Source organism: Stenella coeruleoalba, assembly GCF_951394435.1.
Source record: "Stenella coeruleoalba genome assembly, chromosome: 3".
Taxonomy (NCBI): domain Eukaryota; kingdom Metazoa; phylum Chordata; class Mammalia; order Artiodactyla; family Delphinidae; genus Stenella; species Stenella coeruleoalba.
This window is the reverse complement of record NC_137148.1, coordinates 95,293,745-95,314,009: the sequence shown is the minus strand read 5'-3', so window position 1 is coordinate 95,314,009 and position 20,265 is coordinate 95,293,745. Positions and strand designations below refer to the sequence as shown.

The following is a 20,265-nucleotide window of genomic DNA, read 5'->3' as shown; positions in this document are numbered from 1 at the left end:
ATTATGGCAATTACACCCTTTCCTTGACTTCGGCAATTTCGGGAGGCATGGTTATGGTCTACACCGGCCCACAGTCTTCTTTTGTGATAACATAGACCTTGCCAAGATAAACGCAATCCTTTCCCCCTGCTCCACTAAATTCTTGATTGATGCTCTGCCTTTACGAAGCCTTGCTGTGAATAGAGCATTTAATCCATGACGCTCCTGTCAGGATGTCTTTCGCACATTCCCTGTGAGAGCGTTTTCTTTTCCAACAATACTGTAGGGTTAGCTGCAGCTCCGGAGCACATAAACGGGGCTAGCAGCTGCAAAACTCTGACTTTTACTGTCTTTGGACCTAAGTTGCCAACTTCATGTTTAAGAAGAAAGAGTGTCAAAAAGAAAATGGAAAATAATTTTTTTAATAATTATTGCATGATTTCTGTAGGTAGTGAGGTATGTTACGTTCATACAAACACTTGGTTTCACTTTTGCTTAAAGATCACTACCAAAAAAAATACCATTTTCCTGAAATCCTTTAAATTTAAAGAGGAAAACATTATGCTTATAATGCTAGATTGGTCAGCTTAATTTTAATGCCGGCCAAGATCACAAAAAATATTAAATATAAAAATCCTAGAAGAATGTAAATAGAGATGATGAAATAGCAACCGATAAGATTGTGTAACAGGAGAATCATGGCAGGTCAATTTAACTTGCAGGTAAAATTACATCACAAAGTATACTGCTACAAAAATATTTCTGTATAGCTAAATTACCTTAATATCTTGGGGGATAAACCAAAATGACAGTGATTTTTAACTAAATTAAGAATAATCCTATATAATAAACTATTTTATGGAATACACACTTTTCTCTGGTCTCTGCCAGGAAGATTATATACCCAACTCGGACGCATCATTTTGTCCTTTACCTATGTTGGAAAAACATAGAAATAAAGGAAGACAGTCAAAATCATCTCAGCTCTTTTACTAAGGTTTCTGTTAGGAAGGCATCATATTCAACTCTCCTTACTACCCAACCACAGCCCTCAACATAGGATGGAGGAGGACACCTCAATTTTTTTCTGGTTTAGAATTTATGCCCTTTTCCCTGACTGATTCACCAAAGTGCCTGGGAAGCAGCTGTGTCGTTTTAAGCCATTAAGTTTGTAGTTTTGTTACAGCAGCAATAAGACGCTTCTGCACAAGCTGTCTACAATAACTGCCCCTTCCTACTCCCCACTGGCTTGCTTTCAACCCCTTACTCTGCCTTACTTTTCTTCACAGCAGTCACCACTATTAAAAATTATATTACTTTCTCACCTATTTGTTTGCTCATCCATCTCCTGCAACGGAATGTAAGCTTCTTGAGAGTAGAGACTTTGCTTTGCCCACCTCTGGATCTAGGTAGGTGAATACCTTTGTTCACCTAGGTATGTGAATACCTACAAGGTTACTGTAGAGAGAAGGCACTCAACAGATCTCTGCTGAATGAATGAATAAATTAATGGGTAAATCAATACTTATTAAAATCAGACCCCACTGAAACATAATTTGGGTGGTTGTGGAGGTATGTGTGTGTGCGTTTGAGTATACAGTCAGAGTGAAGCAGAAAGACTAGTAAATAGCAAAAGTGCTGGAGCGGTAGTAGCTGCTTTTTTTTTTTTTTTTTTTTTTTTTTGCGGTACGCGGGCCTCTCACTGTTGTGGCCTCTCCCGCCGCGGAGCACAGGCTCCAGACGCGCAGGCTCAGCGGCCATGGCTCACGGGCCTAGCCGCTCTGCGGCATGTGGGATCTTCCCGGACCGGGACACGAACCCGTGTCCCCTGCATCGGCAGGCGGACTCTCAATCACTGCGCCACCAGGGAAGCCCTTGACCTATGTCTTGATGGAGCAATAACTCTGATTGATAATAGTTAAAATGCATCAATATTTAAGGAAGACTTTTGACTAGCTCCCCATATGAAAATGTCCTCCACACATAAGTTCAGAATTGTTATGGACTATGTTGTTACTCCTAGGTAAACAACACCCTCAAATGACAGGTCCTGCCCATAGGGCAGTTATCAGTAGTTCAGTGTCCACATGGATTGCATACTTTGAAGAATCTTCCCAAATGATATAACTAAAGAAGTCAATCTAGTTATGATCAAAGCTGTAAAGAAAAATTAACTCCAAGAAAAACATAGGTCAGTATTTAAACCCTTGATTTGTAAACTAAAAGATGGTTCCTATATGAAAATGGAATAGAGAAAAAGGGAGGTAAGTAGCTGAGAATTTAATTTGTATTAAAAACAGACCTTAAAAGAATTATAGGTCCAATTGGTAAATTGGATCTCAGTTGACATTTCTGTTTCCAGTGTAATGGTTTATTTATTTAACTACCTTCAAACATCCTTTGTACTTAGAAAACAACAAATTTCTTTAAAATATTGATGATCCTTCAAAGAAATAAAATGATAATCTGTAACTGTCTTCTGTTCTATGTGCACCATGTCACTGTTCATGCTGCCTCAGATGAATCCTGGTGCCGTCAGTTAAATCAATCTGCTTCGTTCACCCATTATTCCATGTGCTGGGCAGTGTGCTCAGTGCTAGGGATTCAGAATTAAAAGGCACAGACCATGCTTTTAAGGATCTCACAAATAAAACAGCCACTGTGATACAAACAGCCAGACAGTGCAGCCCAGCCCTGGGGTAGTGGGAGGAGGAAGGTGGTGGTGGGAAAGGCAGCGAGTGAGCAAGGTTTTTTCCAGGAATTAGGAAGCATGAGCTATGCTGGAAAAGGGGCGGGGTTAGGAGATACCCAGGGAAGACTGGGACACCCAACAGCACTCTTTAACTTATACTTCTGATTTTTTTTTCTGTACTTATATGTGAGGCTGTAATGTATTCTTTTAAGATCTGTGTTAATATATACAGGTGCAGTTCATTCACTTCAAGTGCTGTTGTTATTTTGGCATCTCAATACAGTCTTCCCTCCCTATGAGTAGGGGACTGGTTCCAAGACCCCTATGGACAACAAGACACCAAAATCCAGGGATGCTCAAGTCCCTTACACAAAATGGTGTAGTATAATCGGCCCCTGTAACCAAGGGTTCCACATCCTAGGGTACCGAGGGCCAACTATCTTTTATTTATGTTTTTCTCTATTTACAGACATTGAAACTGTCTCAATTGTTTTTTGCTTTTGCCATTAGAAAAATGCCGCTGTAAACATTTTTGCTACTCCTCCTTACGCACATGTGTGAAAAATTTTATAGGCAATATATCTAGAAGTGAAAATGTTAAGTATTAGCATATGCAAAATTCAAATTTACTAAATAGTTCCAGAATGTTCTCCGAAATGGTAGTACTCCCTACATTGGTATATTGTTTGGCCACACTTTCGCCAACATAGACATCGTATTTATATTCTGATGAGTGAAATGGCATCTCATTTTTGTACCAATTTGCATAACTTTGGTCATTGGAGAAGCTGAATCTTTTTTTTACATACCTGCTCATTCTTTTTGAACTTCTTTTGATAATGGTCTGCTTATGACCTTTACAGATTTTTTTTCTACTCTTTGGTCTTTTTCTTACTGATTTATAGACATTCTTATAAACTATATTCTGGATATCAATTCAGTCTTTGGTATATAATACAAACTCCTTCTAGTCTGTTTTAACTTTAAAATGTTTTGTTTTACTTTATTTATGATCTATACATTTTTCTTCAGCCCTGTTCTTTGACATGAGCCTGTTTAATAAACCATAAATCCATTAGAGTTAGATCACTAGAAAACATACATACACTTATTTTGGCCTCACTGTCAGAGAATTTTGTTAAAGTTTCAAACTATCTTTAGCATAACCAAACTTATTAAGCAGAAGTGCCCTTCTTAAAAGTGTTCCACCTGGATGAATAAGACGTCTCAACATTTAATAAAGTGATTTTCCTTAAAGCTTAATCACTATATTTTCAGAGTACAGTTAAAATGTGCCTATTTATTTGCAGTAATTTTCAGGAAATCTTAATATTCTTTCTACATAAATACATTCATTTTCAGCAGTTTAAGGATATCTGTTTGAAAAAAATACACAATACTTAATTTTACTTAGAATGTGGCTAATTTTACTTTCTGAATCAAAAAGTAACAAGTTCCTATACTGAATTAATTTTTTATTTACCATGTCAGTGGTTCTTTTTACTACACTTGATCTTAGCCAAAAGGCCAAGAAGTGACCATTTGTGGTTCTTTTTAAATGGCATATATTAGGATTGGGTTCATTTTATTAATATTTAACAAGTATATAGACCTGAAGAAACCAAATTTTCTGTCATTAAACAAAATGAAATGAAATGCTACAGATAAGGGACTTCCCTGGTGGCGCGGTGGTTAAGAATCCGCCTGCCAATGCAGGGGACACGGGTTCGAGCCCTGGTCCAGGAAGATCCCACATGCCGCGAAGCCACTAAGCCCATGCACAACTACTGAGCTTGCACTCTAGAGCCCACGAGCCACAACTACTGAGTCCACATGCCACAACTACTGAAGCCTATGCACCTAGAGCCCATGCTCTGCAGCAAAAGAAGCCACCACAATGAGAAACCCGTGCACTGCAATGAAGAGAAGCCCCCACTTGCCGCAACAGAGAGCCCACGTGAAGCAACAAAGACCCAATGCAGCCAAAATGTAAATAACTTAATTAAAGAGAAAGAAATGCTACAGATAACATAACCTTTTGATGTCCCCAGAAGTGTTTAAACAATGCTTTTTAAAGACTATCTAAAAGATTATCACCTTAGAAATTTCTACAGACCCTCCCTCAAAGAAACAGATGCAAGTTTAACTGATATATGAAATTTAACCTATAGAATTGGTAGAACTGGTAAAGAGATATTATAAATTCTCAATCAGTCACAGAGTAAGGAGAAAGTAAATCCACAGAAAATTTGACTCTTCAGTCTGTATTTCAGACCCCTTTGTCCACTGATTCTCCTGTAAGAGCTACTAAAAAAGACTCAAAACACGCATGGTGGGCGGATGGAAGGAATGAGCTTTGCTTTATCTTCATTAATATACCAACTTCTTTTAAAAGCTCTATGGAAGAGCAAAACAACCAAAAGAAAGGAATGAACAGGTGAAAGGCTGATAAAGACTACATAATTCACAAATAGGATCATTAGCTCCTGAAACATCAAGTTTTAAAGCAGTACTAAATAAGTACACTTGCATCTAGAATTGAAGAACTAGTCAATAACATCTGTGGGAGAGCTTGGACATGCAGGCATCACTGTGCATCAGTCCACTCTATTAAGATTTGTATTTACAGATGGCCAAAGGGCACACAAAAAGTTGCTCAACCTCACTCATCATCAGAGAAATGCACATCAAAACTGCAATAAGATACCACCTCACACCTGTCAGAATGGCTGTCATCAAAAAGGCCACAAATAAAAAATGTTGGTGAGGATGTAGAGAAAAGGGAACCCTTGTTACACTCTTGATGGGAATGTAAAGTGGTGCAGACAGTATGGAAAACAGTATGGAGGTTGCTCAAAAAATAAAAAAAGAGAGAGAACTACCATATGATCTAGGAATTCCACTCCTGGGTATATATCTGAAGAAAATGAATGAAAACACTAGTTTGAAAAGATACATGTACCCCAATGGTCATAGCAGCATTATTTACAATAGCTAAGATATGGAAGCAGCCCAGGTATCTATCAACAGATGAATGGAAGATGTGTTTTATACATATATACACATATATATGAAATTCTGCCACTTGCAACAACATGGATGGACCTAGAGAGTATTATGCTTAGTGAAATAAGTCAGACAGATAAAGACATACTGTGTTATCACTTACATGTGGAATCTAAAAAATAAAACAAACAAATGAAGGTAACAAAACAGAAACAGACTCACAGATAGAGCAAACTAATGGTTACCAATGGGGAGAGAGAAGGGGAAGGGCAAGATAGGGGTAGCGAGTTAAAAGGCACCAACTACTATGTATAAAGTTAATAAGCTACCAGGATACATTGTATACCACAGCAAACACAGTCAATATGTTATAACAACTTTAGAGTGTAATCTATAAAAATATTGAATCACTATGTTGTATACCTGAAACTAATATTGTAAATCAACTATACTTCAGTATAAAGAAAGATTTATATTTAAAACACAAAATTGCATTATTTATGGTGAGGTAAAGCTTGGACAGAGAGATAAAGAGAAAAGAGGTACATGGCTGGAAGTTTCTTAAAATGACAGACTAAACGAAGAGCTGGGCTGACTCAATTTCTCCTCAGTGTTTTAAACTGAGAAATGAATCAGTAAGTACTTGTGATGATCTTTCCTCTGCCATCTCCTAGAGGTTTCTTGTTTAAATACCGCTTTCTCTTTCTCCTCTTCAGGATCCATTTCCTCAAAATATCTAGCCACCGCAGGGGCATACACCACTGTGAAAATACACGGCTATTTCATGCTACTTTGACGGGCTCTCAAGTTGCAAACTATATGGAGAGAGGGAGTTGTGGAAGGAGCCTGCCGTGGGCCCGCAACTGTGGGCCTGTTCTGTTGATGCTGGACAAATTTCTCATCCAACATCAATAGAACAGCCTGCTCCGTGCCAACCCTTGACTGAATTAGCCCCTTCAGCAAGTTCAGTGGTTTTCTGAAGAGGACAGCCCAGCAGCTCTGCAGTTAGACAGCCACATCCCAGCTCCAGCCCTTCTCTAGTAGCTGTGTGGCCTGTGAAGGTAGTCTCTCTGAGCTTCAATTTTCTTATCTCTGAATGCAGTGTGCACACACTGCCTTTCAGCTTTGTGGTGCAGAGAAAAGACGGTGAATGGCAAGTACCTGCTGGGCGTAAAGAGTGCTCCTGGAATCCGGTTCCCGGATGTCTCAGGCGGATCAAGGAAGTTCAGTGCTGCTTCTATCCCTGGAGGCCGTGTGCACAGGTGGCACAGCCATAAGACGGAGGAGGGCTGCCCACTCACATGGGAGTCTGTGAAACCAAGAGACAAACTTTTGTTGTGTTAAGCTCCTGAGATTTTCCTTTCTACTGCAGCATCACCTGGGAATTGGCTAGAAATGCACATTTTCAGGGCCCACCCCTGACCTGCTAACTCAGAAAATCTGGAGATGGAGCCCAGGAAATCTGTGGTTTAACAAGCTCGCCAGGTGATTCTGATGTACTCTCAAGTTTGAGAACCACTGCACAGACAACCTGACTAACCCAGTCCAGCACGTAATGAGTACTGGAGAAATGGTATTACTAAGTCAACCCGCTTGCAACAAACCAGTTATTACAACTAAGTAAAAACACTCCGGGTTATATTCCTCAGGACAGAATACGTTGGTCATGTTTTATAAATGGAATCTTGATTCCCAATTAATATCTGCTCCTTCCTCTATTTGGATATGAAGATGGGGGAACTCTTCAGATGATCCAGAAACTTAGGATGTGGGAATACAGATGCAGGAGTCAAGTTTATGATTACAATTAAATTGATATACGAGATTCCTCGGCGAAGTCTAGAAATCAAACCCTCCAAATTTATAAATATTTCATAATCAATTATGCAACACAGCTGAAGTTACCAAATAGTAATCTCATAAACTGCAGTTGTATAGTGTCTTCAGAATTAGTTATCTAACTTGTACAACAAAGTGTGAGTGTGCGTGTCTGTTATAGTGATGTTGGCCTTCTTTGATAAAATACTTAAATTTAATTATGATATTTCAGTTTTGCTTTCTCACCTTTTCTTTGTTCATTAATGTCAGTTTAGCGGCTTCCGGGAAGATGGCGGAAGAGTAAGACGCAGAGATCACCTTCCTCCCCACAGATACACCAGAAATACATCTACACGTGGGACAGCTCCTACAGAACACCTACTGAACGCTGGCAGAAGACCTCAGACCTCCCAAAAGGCAAGAAACCCCCCAAGTACCTGGGTAGGGCAAAAGAAAAAAGAATAAACAGAGACAAAAGGATAGGGACGGGACCTGCACCAGTGGGAGGCAGCTGTGAAGGAGGAAATGTTTCCACACACTAAGAAGCCCCTTCGCGGGTGGAGACTGTGGGTGGCTTCGGAAAAGCTTCGGAGCCGCGGAGGAGAGCACAGCAACAGGGGTGCGGGGGGGCAAAGAGGAGATATTCTCGCACAGAGGATCGGTGCCGACCGGCACTCACCAGCCCGAGAGGCTTGTCTGCTCACCCGCCAGGGAGGGCGGGCCTGGGAGCTGAGGCCCGGGCTTCAGTCGGAGCGCCGGGAGAGGACTGGGGTTGGCGGCGTGAACACAGCCTGCAGGGCTTAGTGCTCCACGGCTAGCCCGGGAGGGAGTCCGAGGAAAAGTCTGGACCTGCCGAAGAGGCAAGAGACTTTTTCTTCCGTCTTTGTTTCCCTGTGCGCGAGGAGAGGGGATGAAGAGCGCTGCTTAAAGGAGCTCCAGAGACGGGCGCGAGCCGCGGCTAAAAGCGCGAACCCCAGAGACGGGCATGAGACGCTAAGGCTGCTGCTGCCGCCACCAAGAAGCCTGTGTGCGAGCACAGGTTACCATCCACACCCTCCTTCCGGGGAGGCTGTCCAGCCCGCCACTGCCAGGATCCCAGGATCCACGGAAAACTTACCCGGGAGAACGCACGGCACGCCTCAGGCTGGTGCCACGTCACGCCGGCCTCTGCCGCCGCAGGCTCGCCCCACCCTCCGTGCCCCTCCCTCCCCCGCGGCCTGAGTGAGCCGGAGCCCCCGAATGAGCGGCTCCTTTAACCCCGTCCTGTCTGAGTGAAGAACAGACGCCCTCCGGCGACCTACACGCAGAGGTGGGGGCAATCCAAAGCTGAGCCCCTGGGAGCTGTGAGAAGAAGAGAAACGGAAATCTCTCCCAGCAGCTTCAGAAGCAGCAGATTAAAGCTCCACAATCAACTCGATGTCTGTGGAATACATGAATAGCCAACGAATCATCCCAAATTGAGGGGGTACACTTTGAGAGCAAGAGTTATGGTGTATAGCTTTGCTTCCACCATTTGTCCTAGGGTTCTATCCATCTGGGGTATTTTTGGTTGTTTTTTGTTTGATTTTAATTTTCTTCTTTCTTTTTCTTAATGATTTTTTTAATTTTAATAACTTTATTATATTTTATCTTAATTTTATTTTACTTTATCGTCTTTCTTTCTTGTCTTCCTTCCTTCCCTCCTTCCTCCCTCCCTCCCTCCCCCCTCCCTCCTTTCTTTCTTTCTTTCCTTATTTCTTTCTTTCTACTTCTACTAATTCTTTCTTTCTACATTTTCTCCCTTTTATTCTGAGCCGTGTGGATGAAAGGCTCTTGGTGCTGCAGCCAGAAGTAAGTGCTGTGCCTCTGAGGTAGGAGAGCCAACTTCAGGACACTGGTCCACAAGAGACCTCCCAGCTCCACATAATATCAAACAGTGAAAATCTCCCAGAGATCTCCATCTCAGCACCAGCACCCAGCTTCACTCAATGACCAGCAAGCTACAGTTCTGGACATCCTATGCCAAACAACTACCAAGACAGGAACACAACCCCACCCATTAGCAGAGAGGCTGCCTAAGTTCATAATAAGTCCACAGACACCCCAAAACACACCACCAGATGTGGACCTGCCCACCAGAAAGACAAGATCCAGCCTCATCCACCAGAACACAGGCACTAGTCCCCTCCACCAGGAAGCCTACACAACCCACTGAACCAACCTTAGCCACTGCGGGCAGACATCAAAAATAACGAGAACTACGAACCAGCAGCCTGCAAAAAGGAGACCCCAAACACGGTAAGATAAGCAAAATGAGAAGAAAGAAAAACACACAGCACATGAAGGCACAAGATAAAAACCCACCAGACCTAAAAAATGAAGAGGAAATAGGCAGTCTACCTGAAAAAGAATTCAGAATAATGAAGTAAAGATGATCCAAAATCTTGGAAATAGAATAGACAAAATGCAAGAAACATTTAACAAGGACCTAGAAGAACTAAAGATGAAACAAACAACGATGAACAACACAATAAATGAAATTTAAAATACTCTACATGGGATCAATAGCAGAATAACTGAGGCAGAAGAACGGATAAGTAACCAGGAAGATAAAATACTGGAAATAACTACTGCAGAGCAGAATAAAGAAAAAAGAATGCAAAGAACTGAGGACAGTCTCAGAGACCTCTGGGACAACATTAAACGCACCAATATTGGAATTATAGGGGTTCCAGAAGAAGAGAAAAAGGGACTGAGAAAATATTTGAAGAGATTATAGTTGAAAACTTCCCTAATATGGGAAAGGAAATAATCAAGTCCAGGAAGCACAGAAAGTCCTATACAGGATAAATCCAAGGAGAAATACGCAAAGACACATATTAATCAAACTGTCAAAAATTAAATACAAAGAAAACATATTAAAAGCAGCAAGGGAAAAACAACAAATAACACACAAGGGAATCTCCATAAGGTTAACAGCTGATCTTTCAGCAGAAACTCTGCAAGCCAGAAGGGACTGGCAGGACATATTCAAAGTGATGAAGGAGAAAAACCTGCAACCAAGATTACTCTACCCAGCAAGGATCTCATTCAGATTTGATGGAGAAATTAAAACCTTTACAGACAAGCAAAAGCTGAGAGAGCACCACCAAACCAGCTTTACAACAACTGCTAAAGGAACTTCTCTAGACAAGAAACACAAGAGAAGGGAAAGACCTACAATAACGAACCCAAAACAATTAAGAAAATGGGAATAGGAACATACATATCAATAATTACCTTAAATGTAAATGGACTAAATGCTCCCACCAAAAGACACAGTTTGGCTGAATGGATACAAAAACAAGACCCATATATATGCTGTCTACAAGAGACCCACTTCAGACCTAGAGACACATAGAGACTGAAAGTAAGGGGATGGAAAAAGATATTTCATGCAAATGGAAACCAAAAGAAAGCTAGAGTAGCAATTCTCATATAAGACAAAATAGACTTTAAAATAAAGACAGAAGAGACAAAGAAGGACACTACATAATGATCAAGGGATCGATCCAAGAAGAAGATGTAACAATTGTAAATATTTATGCACCCAACATAGGAGCACCTCAATACATAACGCAAATACTAACAACCATAAAAGGGGAAATCGACAGTAACACATTCATAGTAGGGGACTTTAACAGCCCACTTTCACCAATGGACAGATCATCCAACATGAAAATAAATAAGGAAACACAAGCTTTAAATGATACATTAAACAAGATGGACTTAATTGATATTTATAGGACATTCCATCCAAAAACAACAGAATACACATTTTTCTCAAGTGCTCATGGAACATTCTCCAGGATAGATCATATCTTGGGTCAAAAGTCAAGCCTTGGTAAATTTAAGAAAATTAAAATTGTTTCAAGTATCTTTTCTGACCACAACGCTATGAGACTAGATATCAATTACAGGAAAAGATCTGTAAAAAGTACAAACACAGGGCTTCCCTGGTGGTGCAGTGGTTGAGAGTCTGCCTACCGATGCAGGGGACACGGGTTCGAGCCCTGGTCCGGGAAGATCCCACATGCCGCGGAGCGACAGGGCCCGTGAGCCACAACTGCTGAGCCTGCGCGTCTGGAGCCTGTGCTCCGCAACGAGAGAGGCCACGACAGTGAGAGAGGCCCGCACGCCGCGATGAAGAGTGGCCTCTGCTTGCCACAACTAGAGAAAGCCCTCTAGAAACGAAGACCCAACACAGCCAAAAATAAAAAAAAATAAAAAAAATTAAAAAAAAAAGTACAAACACATGGAGGCTAAACAATACACTACTTAATAACGAAGTGATCACTGAAGAAATCAAAGAGGAAATCAAAAAATACCTAGAAACAAATCACAATGGAGACACGATGACCCAAAATCTATGGGATGCAGCAAAAGCAGTTCTGAGAGGGAAGTTTATAGCAATACAATCCTACCTTAAGAAACAGCAAACATCTCGAATAAACAACCTAACCTTGCATCTAAAGCAATTAGAGAAAGAAGAACAAAAAAAGCCCAAAGTTAGCAGAAGGAAAGAAAGCATAAAGATCAGATCAGAAATAAATGAAAAAGAAATGAACGAAACGATAGCAAAGATCAATAAAACTAAAAGCTGGTTCTTTGAGAAGATAAACAAAATTGATAAACCATTAGCCAGACTTATCAAGAAAAAAAGGGGGAAGACTCACATCAATAGAATTAGAAATGAAAAGGAGAAGTAACAACAGACACCGTAGAAATACAAAAGATCATGAGAGATTACTACAAGCAACTCTATGCCAATAAAATGGACAACCTGGAAGAAATGGACAAATTCTTATAAAGGCACAACCTGCCAAGCCTGAATCAGGAAGAAATAGAAAATATGAAGGGACCAATCACAAGCACTGAAATTGAAACTGTGATTAAAAATCTTCCAACAAACAAAAGCCCAGGACCAGATGGCTTCACAGGCGAATTCTATCAAACATTTAGAGAAGAGCTAACACCCATCCTTCACAAACTCTTCCAAAATATAGCAGAGGGAGGAACACTGCCAAACTCATTCTACGAGGCCACCATCACCTTGATACCAAAACCAGACAAGGATGTCACAAAGAAAGAAAACTACAGGCCAATATCACTGATGAACATAGATGCAAAAATCCTCAACAAAATACTAGCAAACAGAATCCAACAGCACATTAAAATGATTATACATCATGATCAAGTGGGGTTTATTCCAGGAATGCAAGGATTCTTCAGTATATGCAAAACAATCAACGTGATAAACCATGTTAAAAAACTGAAGGAGAAAAACCATATGATAATCTCAATAGGTGCAGAGAAAGCTTTTGACAAAATTCAACACCCATTTATGTTAAAAACCCTGCAGAATGTAGGCACAGAGGAACTTTCCTCAACATAATAAAGGCCATATATGACAAACCCACAGCCAACATCATCCTCAATGGTGAAAAACTGGAAGTATTTCCACTAAGGTCAGGAACAAGACAAGGTTGCCCACTCTCACCACTCTTATTCAACATAGTTTTGGAAGTTTTAGCCACAGCAATCAGAGAAGAAAAGGAAACAAAAGGAATCCAAATCAGAAAAGAAGAAGTAAAGCTGTCACTGTTTGCAGATGACATGATGCTATACATAGAAGATCCTAAAGATGCTACCAGAAAAATACTAGAGCTAATCAATGAATTTGCTAAAGTAGCAGGATACAAAATTAATGCACAGAAATCTCTGGCATTCCTATACACTAATGATGAAAAATCTGAAAGGGAAATCAAGAAAACACTCCCATTTACCATTGCAAAAGAAAGAATAAAATATCTAGGAATAAACCTACCTAAGGAGACAAAAGACCTGTATGCAGAAAACTGTAAGACACTGATGAAAGAAATTAAAGATGATACAAATAGATGGAGAGATATACCATATTCTTGGATAGGAAGAATCAACATTGTGAAAATGACTCTAGTACCCAAAGCCATCTACAGATTCAATGCAATCCCTATCAAACTACCACTGGTATTTTTCACAGAACTAGAACAAAAAATTTCACAATTTGTATGGAAACACAAAAGACCCCGAATAGCCAAAGCAATCTTGAGTACAAGAAACGGAGCTGGAGGAATCAGTCTCCCTGACTTCAGACTATGCTACAAAACTACAGTAATCAAGACAGTGTGGTACTGGCACAAAAACAGAAAGATAGATCAATGGAACAGGATAGAAAGCCCAGAGATAAACCCACGCACATATGGTCACCTTATCTTTGATAAAGGAGGCAGGAATGTACAGTGGAGAAAGGACAGCCTCTTCAATAAGTGGTGCTGGGAAAACTGGACAGGTACATGTACAAGTATGAGATTAGATCACTCCCTAACACCATACACAAAAATAAGCTCAAAATGGATTAAAGACCTAAATGTAAGGCCAGAAACTATCAAACTCTTAGAGGAAAACATAGGCAGAACACTCTATGGCATAAATCACAGCAAGATCCTTTTTGACCCACCTCCTAGAGAAATGGAAATAAAAACAAAAATAAACAAATGGGACCTAATGAAACTTAAAAGCTTTTGCAAAGCAAACCATAAATAAGACCAAAAGACAACCCTCAGAATGGGAGAAAATATTTGCCAATGAAGCAACTGACAAAGGATCAATCTCCAAAATATACAAGCAGCTCGTGCAGCTCAATATCAGAAAAACAAACAACCCAATCCAAAAATGGGCAGAAGACCTAAACAGACATTTCTCCAAAGAAGATATACAGACTGCCAACAAACACATGAAAGAATGCTCAACTTCATTAATCATTAGAGAAATGCAAATCAAAACTACAATGAGATATCATCTCACACCAGTCAGAATGGCCATCATCAAAAAATCTAGAAACAATAAATGCTGGAGAGGGTGTGGAGAAAAGGGAACCCTCTTGCACTGTTGGTGGGAAGGTAAATTGATATAGGCACTGTGGAGAACAGTATGGAGGTTCCTTAAAAGACTACAAATAGAACTACCATAAGAACCAGCAATCCCACTGCTGGGCATATACCCTGAGAAAACCATAATTCAAAAAGAGTCATGTACCAAAATGTTCATTGCAGCTCTGTTTACAATAGCCCGGAGATGGAAACAACCTAAGTGTCCATCATCGGATGAATGGATAAAGAAGATGTGGCACATATATACAATGGAATATTACTCAGCCATAAAAAGAAATGAAATTGAGCTATTTGTAATGAGGTGGATAGACCTAGAGTCTGTCATACAGAGTGAAGTAAGTCAGAAAGAGAAAGACAAATACCGTATGCTAACACATATATATGGAATTTAAGAAAAAAAAATGTCATGAAGAACATAGGGGTAAGACAGGAATAAAGACACAGACCTACTAGAGAATGACTTGAGGATATGGGGAGGGGGAAGGGTAAGCTGTGACAGAGCGAGAGAGAGGCATGGACATATATACACTACCAAACGTAAGGTAGATAGCTAGTGGGAAGCAGCTGCATAGCACAGGGAGATCAGCTCGGTGCTTTGTGACCGCCTGTAGGGGTGGGATAGGGAGGATGGGAGGGAGGGAGACGCAAGAGGGAAGAGATATGAAAACATATGTATATGTATAACTGATTCACTTTGTTATAAAGCAGAAACTGACACACCATTGTAAAGCAATTATACTCCAATAAAGATGTAAAAAAAAAAAAGTCAGCTTAGACTTGTAAATTTTGCTTTGGCTGCACCAGTGCTTTAGGTGCTGGAATCAGCAGACTCTGATTCTCAAGCAGAAAAAAGCGGGCTTTACACGCTCAGGCTGAGCCATGAATCCATCATGTGATAACTATGGAAATTTTTTTAATGGCCTAAAATCTTTACACTATGTTGTACAGAGCCTAAGGTTTTGATTCCAACATGATAGTGCCTCACTTATCATGCCCAGCCTCATTAATTTGATGTGATAATCCATTTTTTCTCTTAAAAGTGCTGCATAACATATTTATTTGTCCTTATTAAAATGAATTAAAGCCAATTTTGTTTGAGGAATTTGGTGGCACTCGTGGAGCTTTCTTGCAGATCAGCAGAATCAGATTTGGAAATCACTTTTCTGAGGATACTGCAACTTACCCATTCTTAACTAGCATGCACAAGAGGAAAGAACAACAGAATTCTCCCCTCAAGGACTTTTTTTAAGAATTAGAGGACAACTCTGCCCAAATAAGATATTTGGAATGTCTGATGCTAGTGGGAATCAGAATGTTTCTATATTGTCTGTGCTAAGGAATTTTGTCTTTTTAAAGTACCAGGCTATGACTGCCGCATTTCCATCATTATTCTCAAAACAGAGAATCCCCAACAAATGGATTTTTGTAACACATTCAATGCCCTGTTCTGACAGTGCTTAAAAATCCATGCTTCCTCACCTTGGAGTTTCATACCACCTGCAGACTCCATTCATCAATCATTTAACCAACACGTCTGTCCTCTCTGGCTTTAGATATTTTTCTATTTTATCTTATTTCCTATGCCCATCCCTCCCTTCTATAAGCAGCCATTCTGATATGTTTAATGTATACCTTCTTATTTGTATCCTGCCAAGTATGTACTGCTGTTCTGCACGTACGTACTTGTTATTTTTTTAAATGGCCTTGTGTTATATATTGAATTTTCTTCCACACCGCTCTCACTCAGCACTATGTTTTTAGATACAACTACAATGCCATAAACACAGCCAGTCCATTATTCCCAATTCTTGTATATTAATGATGGAGCCTTTTTCTAGTGATTAGGTATAAAGGGTCAAACAACAAAATTCATGGTTTCTGTTTCCACAGTTGGGAGAATAGACATTAAGCAAATAACTGCACACAGTATGGTAAAGTGTTCATCATTCATTTTTTCAATATATTTATCAAATGCCTTCCATGTGCTAAATATGATGTTAAGCACTGGGGAGGAAACAGAGAATAAGAGAGAAGACATACCTGCCCTCATGAGGCTTACATTCCAGAGGATTAACCAAGACTTGCAGATGGCAGTAAGGATTTAAGGTCAATGGCAAATGATTTTCTGCGATAGAATGATATGATGACATTTGTATCTTTATTCGAGATGCAATAGGAATAATGGATTAGAGGGGACTAAGATGGGATTCAGGGAAACCAGTTAGGAGGCTGTTGCAGTGAAACAGTTAAGAAATGACAGTGGCTTCAATGGGGGTGGGGGCAGTGGGACAGGAAAGAAGAAAGAGAGGGATGTGACATATGTTGGAACCAGAAGACGAGATTTGCAGATGGATTAACTGTGAGAGATGAGGAAGAATCAAGGAGTATCCCTGGGTTTCTAGTCTGAAAAGTGAGATGAGGAAGTCTGAGTGTGGGTCAAGTTTGAGGAGAAAAGCAAAGCCCTATCTGGGTCATAATGTTTGCACGGCATCTAAACGGAGGTGTCAAGCAGCAGTTGGGTGTGTGAATCTGATTCCCAGAGAAGAGCTGTAGACTGAAGATGCATACTCGGGAGTCATCACATACGGATGGTCTTTCAAATCACAGGAATGAAGACAGAGGCAAAAAAAAAAAAGAAGGGGGTTGGCACTGTAGAGCCCAAATGAATCCCATCATTTAAAGACTGGATGGAGGAGGAAAAGGTCAGCAGGAAGTGATAATGGAGTGCTCAGGAAGGATCTACTGTGTTAGAGCTACTTAGATGCCTGTATGCTTCCCTAACTAATGCCTTGAGCCAAAGCTGTTTTGTGGGGAGATGCGGAAGGATGCCTATAGAGAATGCTGTAGAAAGAGGAAGTGGTAGTTAGGAAGCAGAGATGATGCGTGCAGACAAATCTTTAGAGAACATAGGAATGAACGGGACAAAAGAAGGCGGGGTGATATCTGGAAGGGAAATTTGGATTAAGAAAAGGAGTTATGGGTTTCCCTGGTGGCGCAGTGGTTGGGAGTCTGCCTGCCGATGCAGAGGACACGGGTTCGTGCCCCGGTCCGGGAGGATCCCACATGCCGCGGAGCGGCTGGGCCCGTGAGCCATGGCCGCTGAGCCTGCGCGTCCAGAGCCTGTGCTCCGCAACGGGAGAGGCCACAGCAGTGAGAGGCCCGCGTACCGCAAAAAAAAAGAAAAGGAAAGAAAAGGAGTTATTTAGGGTGAGACTGAGCATGAGTAGCACATGATACACACGTACGCAGGGATAACGGACAGTGGAAAGCTGCAGACAGGCAGCAGATGGAGTCCACGCCTGCGGGCAGAACAGGGCTCCTGGGGAGAGGGGGGCAGCTCCCCTTGGATGGCATCCATTCCACACCTTTCCCCGGATGCTACTGCACTGACCAAATGCGGTAATAGGAGGAGCCAGTTTGAGAGCTCAGCCTGAATGGGTTTCACAATGAGCGTAAGGAAAGGGGCCTTATTCCTTGAAAAGTAATTTGTTCAAAGGTCACTGTCAAAGAAACTAGGCCTCAGAACAAGAAGACATCTATAGAATTTGGCACAGAATCTGATTTTACATTGTCACGGGGCAAATTTGGGTAGCAAGAAGGCTGTCTGGTGGAAGAAAATTTCTCTCTTCTGTCCGGGAAGAGATAACAGGCTTTGACAGAAACCCAGAGAAATCGTGCAGCCTTTCCTTGCGTTTGTCGAAACGCTGAAAGTGCCCTCCTTTTTCCAGCTTGAAGAGGTATATAGAACAGAAGATAGATTCTCCAAGGGAAGTAAAATTCAGGAACATCAGAATAAGTAAGGGGAATGATAAACCCAATGGGTGGTGGTCAGAAGACACATTTGCTGGGCACAGGCCAAGGTGAAGTTCCCTCTGAGAATTTATCTATGAGTCTAAGAGGACCTGTGAGGAATTTTCTACTTAGGCCTTCAAAAAGACCATGCACAAATTTAATAACAGCGTTTAGTAACAGCTAAAGGATAGATGCAAATATGTCTAAATATATTTATTTCTTTAAATTGTAGGCTAAAGAGTACAGCTGTTTAATTTTCCTAGTCATAGTATTCCTAGTGTTCCAGCTCCTTCTGAGTTGACTTCTTATACATAGAAATAAATTTATCAAATCACATCCTACCATTTATTTTTCTGATGTTTATGCCATGGAGACGTGTCAGTAGTTGGATCCCAAAGCCATAGCCAAGAGGTCAACATTGACCATGGGCAGCTGTGTGGTAGGCAGAGTAGCCCAGAGGAACTAAGCCATCCTGCAGAGCTAGACTCTCAAACCCAAGCTCGAAAAATAGCATCTCAGGTAGTAAACAGAGGGGCAGTATACTATGTTGCAAAGAATGCTTACTTGGGAACCAGGATTTTAGTGCTGGCCGGCCACTAACACAGTGGTATAACATAGTGCCACTGACTAGTGGCCTACCACTTGCCCATGCTGACCTCAAGCAAGTTACTAAGCTCCCTGTCATTTCATCTGTAAAGTACCTCTAGGTATTCAGGAATTTTCAAGGTTTATCCTAGTTTTAAAGTACCTCGATCTGATATATTCATGAGGATTAGTTAGGTTTCACGGGGCAGAAGCAGACCTCAAACTGACTTAAGTAAAAGGGGAGATTTATCGGCTCCTATAACTGCGAAGCCATTGGCAGCCTACACAGCCCCTTCTGAGAAATGGAAAAAGGGACTCCTGAGTGAGTATGTGGTTTGGCACCCAATGGGAGCCTTTGTGTGAAAACAACAAAGAGAACAAAAAAACATGTCCCTTCCTCTAGGTAGATGCCGTCTGGCTCCCAGAGCCACAAAATGGATTCAGCCCCTTTTCCCCCTTTGGCTGAGAACCCTTTGCAATTCACAAACTCTATACAATGGCCCTGAATCCAAGGGGGATCTGGCGTCAAGCCCAGCTGATCTGGGGACTCCAACACTGTCACCAGGACTTATTCTCACTTCCTCCCGGCTCTGCTCGCCTTTTATTGAATCCATTCCTCTGTGCGCATGCATGTGTGTGAGGGAGAAGGTATGCATGGGCACGCTGTGTCACATGCTGATCTCCTGGATCTGAGGGTAGGTGGGGGTCCCATTCACACCACGTGGATTGAGAGAGCAGGGGAACTCTGGGTGCTGTTCCTAGAGGAAAGGGAAAGGATGGATGCTGCGCTGGGAAAAATAATCCTTTTCCTTTTATGCATCTCTGGAGTTTTCAATCAGCTTACCAAGTAGTCTTAGAAGAGCTGAGGAGCCCCTCAACTTATTACATCAGCAAAAACCTTGAAATGATACCAGCCAATGCCGACCATACTGAGGTGAACGTGGTATATTTGTACATCGCTGGGGCCATCATTAATTGACACAAGGTTTGGAAGGCTATTGAGCAATTTTGATCAATAAGAATAAAAACTGCTTGTATCATCTGGCCCTTAGTGATTTTGAGAACTTATCCAAGAGAACTAACTCAAATTTAAAAATTCATGTGTGTGAAAATGTTTACTCAACATTATCTGTAAGTTGCAAATGGCCTAGATGTCAACCACAGGGGAACAGATAAGTAAATTCCAACGTAACAACTGAATGAAATATTGAGTAGCCATTAAAATGACAATTATGAGGAGTATATAACAAGTCTTCTAAGTGAAATAAGGTACATAAAAAATGATATAGCCCTTTAGTGACAACAGAAAAATATGTGAGCATATAGATGAAACCTAGAAACACCTACAAATGGAAATCATGTTTGTGTTTACAGTGGAGGGTAATGGAAAACTATTTTGTCTTTAAGTTTCTTGCAATGTTGATATAGTATTGTTTTATAATA

At 41.0% G+C, this 20,265-nt stretch overlaps 1 long non-coding RNA gene across 2 annotated transcripts in view; it reads right to left on the bottom strand.

The window, feature by feature from the left end:
- Positions 1 to 5,960: 5,960 nt before the first annotated feature.
- Positions 5,961 to 20,265, bottom strand: part of LOC307184706 — a 169,953-nt gene continuing 155,648 nt past the window's right edge. For both annotated transcript variants that reach the window (XR_013827801.1, XR_013827802.1), the window contains exon 3: positions 5,961 to 6,986. This is a non-coding gene — a long non-coding RNA (uncharacterized lncRNA). The remainder of the gene's footprint in view (positions 6,987 to 20,265) is intronic.